Source organism: Gossypium arboreum, chromosome 6 (genome assembly GCF_025698485.1).
Source record: "Gossypium arboreum isolate Shixiya-1 chromosome 6, ASM2569848v2, whole genome shotgun sequence".
NCBI lineage: Eukaryota > Viridiplantae > Streptophyta > Magnoliopsida > Malvales > Malvaceae > Gossypium > Gossypium arboreum.
In genome coordinates this window covers 16,631,225-16,642,735 of record NC_069075.1, presented here as the reverse complement: position 1 = coordinate 16,642,735, position 11,511 = coordinate 16,631,225, and positions in this window count along the sequence as shown.

Here is an 11,511-nt window from a genome sequence, read left to right as displayed (position 1 = left end):
ACTCGTGCACCATTACCGGTTGAAGTAATCTCAAGGCACTTGATGTTCAAATTTTTACTTGTTGACAAATCAAACACTTGGTTACAAATTCGAAATGTCCTTTTCATACCGCCACCAATACTGACTTCTTTAAATCATTATACATTTTGTGCTACCAGGATGAACTGATAAACACCATTGTGCGCCTCATGTAATATTTTCGAATCAATTTATCGTTTTTCGGCACATATCCTCGCTCGAAACATCAAATACCATCCGGTCCAACTCGAAAATCGAGTCGTAACTCGATTCGCATTGAGTTCTCTTGATCCGCAACTCACTATCATTCTTTTGAGCATCACAAATCAATCGGAGAAATAACGGTTTAGCTCTCATCTCTGCTAAGATTGACCCATCATCGACAATGCTAACCCGTGTTCATGGCTCTCAAAGTAAAAAGAAATTTTACGCTCAAGGCGCCAAGAACTACATTTGCTTTTCCGGATGATAATCAATCACTAAATCATAATCCTTTAATAATTCAAGCCATCTTGCCGTCAGATTCAGATCCTTTGATTCATCAAGTACTTCAAACTTTTGTGATCAAGTAAAATTCGCATTTTCACCATACAAATAATGTCGCCAAATCTTCAAGGCAAAAACAACAATGCCGCCCAAATCATGTGTAGGATAGTTCTTCTCATGCGGTTTTAACTGTCTCAAGCATAAGCTACCACTTTACCCTCTTGCATCAACACACATCCAAGGCCCATCAATGATGCATCACTATAAATTACTGAACTCCTTTCCGACTCGGGCTGTACTAAAATTAGTGCTTCATCAATCGTGCTTTCAATTTTTCAAAACTTTGTTGACATTTATCATCCATTCAAACTTAACATTCTTTTGCAACAACTTAGTCATAGGAGAGGCAATCATCGAAAATCCTTCAACAAAACGTCTATAATACCCGCTAAGCCTAAAAAGCTTTTAACCTCGGATACATTCTTGGGCGGTTTCAATCAACGATCGCGAAATCTTGCTTGGATCCACCGAATACCATCACCGAGACTATATGCCCCAAAAATCCGACTTCACGAAGCCGAACTCACTTTTACTAAACTTGGCAAACAGTTTCTTTTCTCTCAAGATCTGCAATATAGTTCTCAAGTGTTCGGCATGTTCGGACTCATCTCGAGAATAAATTAAAATGTCATCTATAAACACTACTACAAACTTATCCAAATATGGTCAAGATCCGATTCATTAAGTCCATAAATATAGCTGGAGCATTTGTTGTCGAAAGGCATCACAAGAAACTCATAATGTCCATACCTTGTCCTAAAGGCGGTTTTTTTGTCCGACTCCTTAACTCTCACCGGTAGTAACCGGACCTCAAATCAATCTTTGAAAACACTGTGGCCCCTTTAACGATCGAATAAATCATCAATCCTCGACAGCGGGTACTTGTTCTTTATAGTCACCTTATTAAGTCGACGGTAATCAATGCAAAGTCTCATTGAACCATCCTTCTTCTTTACTGAATAATACAGAGCACCCAGGAGAGAAACTCGGTCTCACAAATCCCTTGTCCGTTAACTCCTGAATCGAGCCTTCAATTCTTTTAATTCAATGAAGCCATTCTATATGGAGCAATCGAGATCGGTGCGATGCAGCAACAAATCAATGGCAAAATCTATCTCTCGTTCGAGGCAACCTGGGCAATTCCTCGGAAATACATCCGAAACTCACAGACTATCGATCTCGATTCAAATTTCAGTTGAGGCAACTCAATATTCATTACATAAGCCGGATAAGCTTCACACCTTTTCTCATGTATTTACGTGCGACATGTGCGAAATCACCATAGGCAATTTATTTGATTCATCTGTTTCAACCCACGTAATTTCTCCATTTTCACATTTCAACTCTAGTGTCTTTTGTTTACAATCTACCTTAGCATCATACAATGTTAACCAGTCCATTCCCAAGATAACGTCAAACTCACCAAATGGTAACAAACATCAAGTTGGCGGAAAACAAAGGACCTTGAATCATTAATGGGCAATTCTTGCAAACCTTGTCAACTAGCACATATTGGCCTAAGGGTTCGACACTTTAATCGTAAACTCAAGAATTCAACAGCAACTTTTTATTGGATACTAAATTCATGCAAATATAGGAATGAGTGGACCCGGATCAATCAATGCAATAACAATAGTATCATAGAGAGAAATGTACCAAGAATAACATCGGAGATGATGCATCTTCTCGCACGTATAGCATAAGCTCTAGCAGTGCTCTAGCTTCGATCTTGCCGTTAAATCTTTCATCACAGTTTTACTACTAGTCCCACCTCCAGATTTCTCGGTGGTCTACCTCTACTAGCGGTGGTATTCATCTAGCACTCAAATCTTTCTTCTTTAACTTTCTCCGGACAATCTCTAATAAAATGCTCATGAGAACCAAGACTGAAACAAGCTCGCTTTCGGTCCCCAACACTCACCATAATGTTGCTCGCCACATTGCGACACTCGGGCTTTCTAGGTCGCACATTACCCACACTTGCCACCAAGTAGCTTGAGCTTTAGACCCGAATATGCTCTACCACGATCTCTGTGAATCTCCAATTGAAACTGTCATTCGAGGGTTTGTCTCTTTGGACCTCTTAGGTTGAGATTGAAATGGCTTGCTTATCTGTCTTTTTCGACATCTCGGGCCTCAATAGCAGCTTTTTCTTCTTTCTTTGTTCAATTCTTCGACTTTAAGAGCTCGATCAACCAATACTACAAATTCTTTCAACTCCAAAATTCCTACAAGCACTTTAATGTCCTCATTCAGCCCATCTTCAAATCTTCTACACATAATGGCCTCGGTGGACACACATTCTCAGGCATACTTGTTTGAGTCTTACAAATTCGCGTTCATACTCGCTACGAGACATTTTCCCTCGCTTCAATTCAAGGAACTCCTTCCGTTTTTATCAATAAATCGCCGACTTATGTATTTCTTTCTAAATTCTTCCCGAAGAAATCCCAAGTAACTTTTCTTTTGGCACCATGCAACCAAAGTCTTCCACCGTGGTAAGCCAAATCTCTCAAAAGTGATACAACACACTTTAAGCATTCCTCGGGTGTACATGAGAGCTCATCAAATACACGGTAGAATTTTCAAGCCGAATTCCGCTTTCTCGGGATCATCATCGACCTTTGCTCTAAACTCTTGGCCCCTTATTTTGAATCTTGTCAACCGGAGGCTTGTTCATTCTTACCAAATCTATACCTTGAGCAGCTACAGAATCGCCCGAGGTATAGGAGGGGTGGAGGAGGTTGAGCATTTGGATTTGCTCGAATAAATTCAAGATACCAATTGTTCATCATTTGGAGAAAGGCATCCCGAGCCTCATCTCCTTGTCTCAATGTCTCAGTCTACTTTCCACAGTAGCGGTCCCTTGTGCGGAGCCGGCACATTACTAGCAAAGATCATCACCGCAGTTCCTTCAGATCCATTACTATATTAAAACAAAACACGCTTTAGAATAATCGAGTCACCACACTATCACAATATTTTTATGGCATGTATAGCTAGACTTTTACACACACTTTATTAGTCCGAGAACCGACTAAACCATAGCTCTAATACCACTAAATGTAACACCCTTACCCGTTATCACACCGGAACAGATACAAGGTATTACGAACATAACACATACCATTAAACATAACCGAAATATAAATATGTCATCCAATTTGATAGTGCATCGATAATATATGTCTTGAACAATATTAGCCAACTTTAATGGCTTGTACAAATTAGCTGGTCGAGTATCAGTAACTAATATTTTAAACCTAGACAAATATGACACGTAACAAAATAATTAAGCCTACTATACATGCCATAATTCAAAACGTTTAGTTCAAAAACCCTAAAGTATGATAGTGCGGGTAGATCTTCACGATCCTTAACTCCCGAGCAAGTCAAGAACACTATAAGACAAAAGAGAGAAACAAAGTAAGCTTATAGCTTAGTAAGTAAGTATGTAAATACTAATTAAAAAATCTAACATGTTTACACAACAATTCAAGTATATCTACTTTAACTTCACTATTCATTCCACTTTGTTTAAACTGTCTCTGCTGCGTCATATTCACTAAATAAATCATAACTCGAGTTACAAAACTCGAAATTCAAATACGTAAAATTTCCTGAATCTAGACTCATAAAGCTTTTTGCTAATTTTTTCTATAATTTTGGTTCAGCCGATTAGTACAGTTTATTAGTTAAAGTTTCCCCTGTTACACAGCTCGACTGATCTGACCTCTGTTCACTACAAATTGAATTTCTCTCAGTACACAATTCAAACAACCCTGAAGTCTGTTTCATTTAAAACTAGTCTCAATAAGGAATTTATGCATGTAAACTATATTTCTTAATTTGCTTTGTACAATTTTTAATGATTTTTCAAAGTTGGAACAGGGGATCACGTATTCATCCTGAGCAAGTCACATACAATTGTAAATATCTCAAAATATAAAATTCCTTTGCTTGCTCTGTTTCTTTTATATGAAAGTAGACTCATTAAACTTTAATTTCACATCTCATTCAACCTCTAATTATATTCCTCCTATTTTTGGTGATTTTTCAAAATCACGTCACTGCTACCATCTAAAAACAGTTTTAATGCTAATTTCACTCTTTCACACATTCTTTATGCTAACCTCATTTTATCTTATATATGTATATACCACAAATCATTTTCACCACATTTCATTCACCATAAGTGTAGGTCCAAACCACAATATCACCACAAAACCATCCCGTTGAACAATTCGGATCAATCCTCGATATTTAATGGTTTCAAAGACACACCCCACCATCATACTTCGTTTAGTTCGGCTCTCTTGTACACATGGTGAACACTTAGTACCACTCATGCGACCCAACCGATTTGTCTTGTAGCTCTCTTGTCTACATGGTGTCCTTCACTTGGAATCACGCATGCGACCTAGCTACATTTATCTTTCACGTAGCTCTCTTGTCTACATGGTGTCCTTCACTTGGAATCACGCATGCGACCTAGCTACATTTATCTTTCACGTAGCTCTCTTGTCTACATGGGATACATCTCGTATCACACATGTGACCTAGCTACTACTGGGTGTCTCAGTAGCTTTCTTGTACACATGATGTGCACTCAGCATCATACATGTGACCTAGCTACGCCCTCTATTTCATTCGATCTCTCAATGTTCGACCGGATCTCTCTATATTTATTTCCATTCTTCCAATAGTCGATTTATATTTTAACATCAGCTAGTATATTTATATAATAGGCTGAAATATAAGAATGTACATGAAATTATTGTAATATTTACATACAAACTTACCTTGGTGCAAAATGTGGAAATTTTGCAATTTAGTCCAAAACTTTTCCTTCCCCTGCTCGAGATCAATTCCGCGTCTTTCTTGATCTATAATAACACATTTAGCTCATTTAATACTCATACTATTTATTTCAATCCAAAAATCACATCATGGAAAAATTACATTTTGCCCCTAACTTTTCAAAATTACAATTTTGCCCCTAGGCTCGGAATTTAATTTCAGCCCTTATTCTTATATTTTATGATATGCTGAACATTTTTCTCTTCTACAACAACATCAAATTCTCACTCTATCATATAGTTATGAACAATAGGTATTTTTACCGATTATCTGCTTTTACTCGTTTTCACTTAAAACCGAGTAGCACAAGTTATTTAACATAATTTAAAACCTCATATTCTATCATAAAACATCAAAATACACAAATTTCACCTATGGGTATTTTTCCAAATGTGAACCCTAGGTTAAATTATTACTAGCATAAGCTTAATCGAGCTTCCGGATTCCAAAACGTAAAGAACATTAAAACGGGCTTGGAATCACTTACTATGGAGCTTGAAAATTGAAGAAACCCTAGCTATGGAGAGAGGAGAATTCGCAGCAACTAAGGAGGATGATGATCAATTTTGTGTTATTTTTCCCATTTTATTTCATTTAATATCCAAATGACCAAAATGCCCTCCTTACTAAACTTTCAAAAATTCCTTCCATGTCCTAATTTTGTCCATGAACTTAAAATTGGTCAAATTGCTATTTAAGACCTCCTAATTAATATTCCAAAACAATTTCATACTAAAAACTTCTGGGATGCAAATTTTGCAACTTATTCGATTTAATCCCTACTTTCAATTTAAGCACTTTAGGCATAGAATTTCATCACGAAATTTTCACACAATCATGCAATCATATCATAAACCCCAAAATAATTATAAAACAATTATTTCTATCTCGGATTTGTGGTCACGAAACCACTATTCCGATTAGGCCCTAATTCGGGTTGTCACAGAAGGTGTAGAATGCCTATTTGCAAGTTGGATTTGAGTGAAAGAAATATTAGTGGGTCGGAATTGATTAAGGAAATTGAAGATATTGTTAAACTGATTAGAGGCATATTAAAAGCGAATTTTGATAGGCAAAAATCATAAGTTGAATGAAATGAAGAGAGAAAGAATATTCGACGTGAGATAAGGTATTTCTAAAATTTCTCCATGGAAAAAAGTTCTTCGGTTTGGTCGTAAAAGGAAGTTGAGCCCCAAATTCATCAAATCGTATGAAATCGTCAAAATGGTTGGACTAGTAACGTATCAACTAGCATTACCAATGAAATTACAAAATATTCATGATGTGTTTCATGTATTGATGCTCAGAAGAGAACGTTTTGATTCTTCTCATCTTATTATGACGAAAGAAATTAAAATTCAACCTAAACTATCCTTTGAAGAAGAACCAGTTGAAATTCTAGCTCGGGAAGTTAAAGAGCTGAGAAACAAACGTGTCTCACTTGTGAAAGTATTGTGGAGAAGTCATAGTGTGGAAGAAGCAACTTGGGAACCTGAGGAATCACTTAGATCTCAAAATTACCACCTCTTTCCAGGTAAATTTCAGGGACGAAATTTCTTAAGAAGGGAAGAATTGTAACGACTCGAAATTCAATGGTGTCAAAAATAACGATTTTGGGGCCCCATTTTCGTAAACTGAGCCCATAAATATTCTTATTAAATATTTACAAAGTTATGTTATTGGTGAATTGAATTTTGAGTAGGTTATTTTGATTGATTAGTGATTTCTTAAGGTACAAGGGCTAAATTGAAAAAGTGATAAATTTCAATTACTTGGGATTTTTATTAATTGGAAATGGGTTAAGGATTAAAGTAGCAATTATACCACTTAGAAAATTTAAGTGGACGATGGCATATAATTTTATAAGTACTAAGTTATAAATTTTTATAATTAAAATTATAATATGGTAATAATATTATAACAAATAACAAAACATGGTGGAAGGAAAGAGAAACATTTCCTCCTTCCATATACAATCGAAATAGGAGACAATAAAAAGAGAAGTTCAACCTTAAGGGTTTAATTTGGAAGTTTTAATAACCAGCGTTGACCCAGATTCCTCAAAAAAAAAAAAGGGAAAAGATAAAGTCGTTGACAAATAGATCAAAGTTTACGGTATGTATTTCTATGCTCAGAACTTATATAATTTTTGCATTTTCATGTTAGTATATATCGTACATTATTAAGTTAAGTCATTAAGAATAATTTGAATTGACCTGATGTAATTGAAATTTGATAACAAAATAAAGACTAAAGTGAATAGAATAGGAAATCTTGATTTTATTGATCTTAAATGAATAGCATGATATTGGATTGTGGTATAAAGGGGAATATAAAAGGTTGACTGTTGATGATCGGAATTTAATAGTTAAAGAAGGTGATGGGACCAACTATAATGAGTCGAGAAAACCATCGTTGCAAGCAATCTGGGGTAGTAGGTCATCATTATCAGCAACTTGAGATGATAGAATTGAATCGAAAAACCATAATTGTTGGGAAATCAAGGGTGGTAAACATTCATTTATGGAAATCTAGGCTGGTAGGTAATCATTAGCGAACAACTCTGTAACACCCCTAACTCGTCTCCATCTCCAATTTAGGGTTATGAAGCATTATCTTACAATAAAAAACATTTAAACATCATAACATTCAACAAGTTAATTATATCATAAACCATTCATTCACACGCATATTGTCCATAAATTGAGCCCTCAAGGCCCTAAAAATAGCTTAGAAATAATTCGAGACTAATTTGAAACAATTTGGAAAGTTTAGGGAAAAGATGCAAAACTTAAAAATAGGGGCCAGGCTGTGTGACATGACCTTAGGCCGTGTAACTTTAAAAATAGGGGCACACGCCGTGTTCCAGCCTGTGTCCTTACCCATGTAACTCATTAAGTAGGTTTACACGGTCACGTCACACGCCATGCTGTGTAACTTTCGAAATAGGAACACACGATTGTATTCCAGCTCATGTCCTCACTCGTGTAACTCACTTAGTAGGGTCACACGACCGTGTCACACGCCCATGCCGTGTGTTAGGGTGTGTAACTCATTGACTTGAACCCTTTGAAATCTTAAGATGACACACAGCCGTGTCGCTAGGTCGTCTGCCTTACACGACTGAGTCACACGCCCGTGTCCCAAGCCATGTGAACTCAAAATTTACCTAAAATCAAACCATTTCAAAACCATTTCATGCATAAACATTCAAACCAAGTGTCCACACCATCAAGGGATCAAAACACAATCTAAAGCATGCATAAACAAACCATTTCAAGCACCCTAGATCACTTAACCAATATGCTTTTCAAAGGCACCCCATTTTTGCATCCAAACATCATTTACCTAATCATGTCTATATGCTACATTTCATGCATACAAACCTAGTCCATATATGTACCACATATCATCATTCCCAAGCCATTCAAACATACAATAAGAGCCTTATTTACAAGCCTTAACAAGTGACCAAAAATGACAACATTTGGTAAACATTAAAGTGCACCAACCAAACATAATTTTTAAGACCTAAACATAAAAAACCACCATTACACAACATCCTATTCATGCCATTATAAACCTTGGCCAAAACATTCAAAAACTACCAAAATGTTCGCTAGATAGTGTGATAAGTCTCCAATGAGCTTCCTACCAAATCGAGCTTCCGATAATCTATAAAACAAAGGGAAAACAACTACGTAAGCAATGAATGCTTAGTAAGCTCGTATAAACCAAAGCATAACTTACCATTTCATTTGTATAATATAAAACATAAGTAAAAAATCAATCAAAACCATAAGCTTAGCATAAGCTTAGACAACATCATCAAAATCACAACTTAGTACTCTTGTACATAGTTCAACTGAATTCATCCATAAACAAGTATATTTGCACATATAAACTCATCATTTAGTTCATAATTCCTTTTCATAAGTTCATGATACATTCCATTTGAACACTTACCATTTCTTTCCTTTTCATACTCATTGAACCATCTAGAATTACATCGAATACATGGGAAAGCTCACACAAAGTGTGCCTTTACATATAAACGTAACCTTTCCTTTGCATCATTGCTCACACGAGCTGTGAAATGGGCTACTCACACGAGCTATGAGTCAGAATGTAAGCTACACGATGCTAATCATGTGAACTATGGAGAATTCAAAATAAAAGCAGGACCTCAGCCATCGATAGAACATTCAAGACCAGCACCCAAAACATGAAATCCCTAATGACATGTCATTTGTATCCTAAGCATTCCTAAGGTTCAACTAGGACCCAATATCCTTCAATAAATTAACTACTTCTAGTATTAACTTTAATCAATATTTCATATTTATAAAAAATTACCAATTTTCCCCTAACATTTTAACTTTTCACAATTTAGTCCTTAAGCTTATAAATTAAAATCTAGCCATTTCAACCTAAATCCATTTTAACCATAGATGCAAATGACTTTGAAACAACCCATATCAACCATCATTTCATAATAAAACCCTAAAATTTACATTTTTAATAATTTAATCTATAACCCCAAAATTCATCAACAATCAATTAAGAAAACTTATTTATTTTTCAACAAAGATTTATAATCTATCAATTAACATCTCAACCTACTAAAAAACATCCATGGCATAACCCTCAGCCTTTAACATTTTTGCAAATTAATCCCCGGGCTAGCTAGATTTAGCTAAAACGATCTAAAAAACATAAAAATCATTAAAAATGGGGCTCGGAATCACATACATGCAAGATGGAAAGCTAGCCAAATGCTCAAACTGTAACCGCCCATTTTAGTGAAATCAGAACAGTGGTGTCGGACCACAAATTTGATCAGTAAATTATTATTTTTAGTATTATTTAATGTTTATGGGATGTTAGTAAGGTCATATTAAAATTTCGTTAAGAAACATTGAAGTTTGCATGATTAATTAAGTGAAAAAGACTAAATCGTAAAAGGTACAAAAGTAGAGTTCTATTAGTTAATTGTGTCAAATAGCTATAAAATTTTAATCTAAGGGACTTGGATGGTAAATAGACCAATTGAGTTAATAGTGGATATTTATGGACTTGGTTTTGTTGAAATTATGAATATTTTTAAAGAGAAAATAAGTAAATGGGTAAATAAAGGTTAAATTAAATAAAACAAAATATTCATCTTCTTCATTTCATTTACCCTAACCACTTTTTAGACATTCAAGAGGGGGAGCATTCAGTTTCTACCTTTACCTTGCATGGTATGATTCTAAGTATCATTTTTAATGATTTTTATGTTTTCAGGATCAATTTGTAAAGCTGTTAAAGATTGAGGGTTATGCCATGAATGTTCTTGCATGATTCTTGATGTTTAATGATAGATTATGAGTCCTTGTTGATAAGTAGACAAGTTTTGTAAAGTGATTTTTGATAAAAATGGCATTTAGGGACTTATTTGTAAAAGTAGTAAAATTTCATTTTAAATTTGTGAAATGATGGTTTGTATGGATTGATTTAAGTCCTTAGGGAATTTAGCTAGCTTGAAAAAAGGACTAAAGTGTTTAAGTTTCAATTTATGGGCTTAAGGACTAAATTGTGAAAATCTAAAATGTTAAGGGCAAAATAGTAATTTTGCAAAAATGTGAATTGTGGACTAAATTGAATGCTAAGGATATTAAATGGATTAAAATTTTCTATTTAGATCAAGATAGACCTGCCCTAGTTGCCGAGTTAAGTTCGTATGTATGGATTACTACATTCATGTTATTTAATTGTATGTTATTATGTATTTATAATGCTATTAATCAATGTATATCCAAGGAAATTCAATGACGGTTATCAAAACCTGGTTGAACCTTAGGAATTCATAGGATAAAAATGACATGCATTAGGGATTTCATGTTTCGGGTACTAGTCTTGAATGTCCTACCGATGGTTAAGGTCCTGCATTTGTTGCGGAGCCTCCATAGCTCGTATGAGTAGCATAATTTAGCTTACATTTCGACCCACAGCTTGTGTGAGCAGGCCCATTTCACAGCTCCTATAAGCTTTCCCGAATATCCGATGATATTCTAGATGGTTCAACAGGCAAGAAAAGGGATTAAA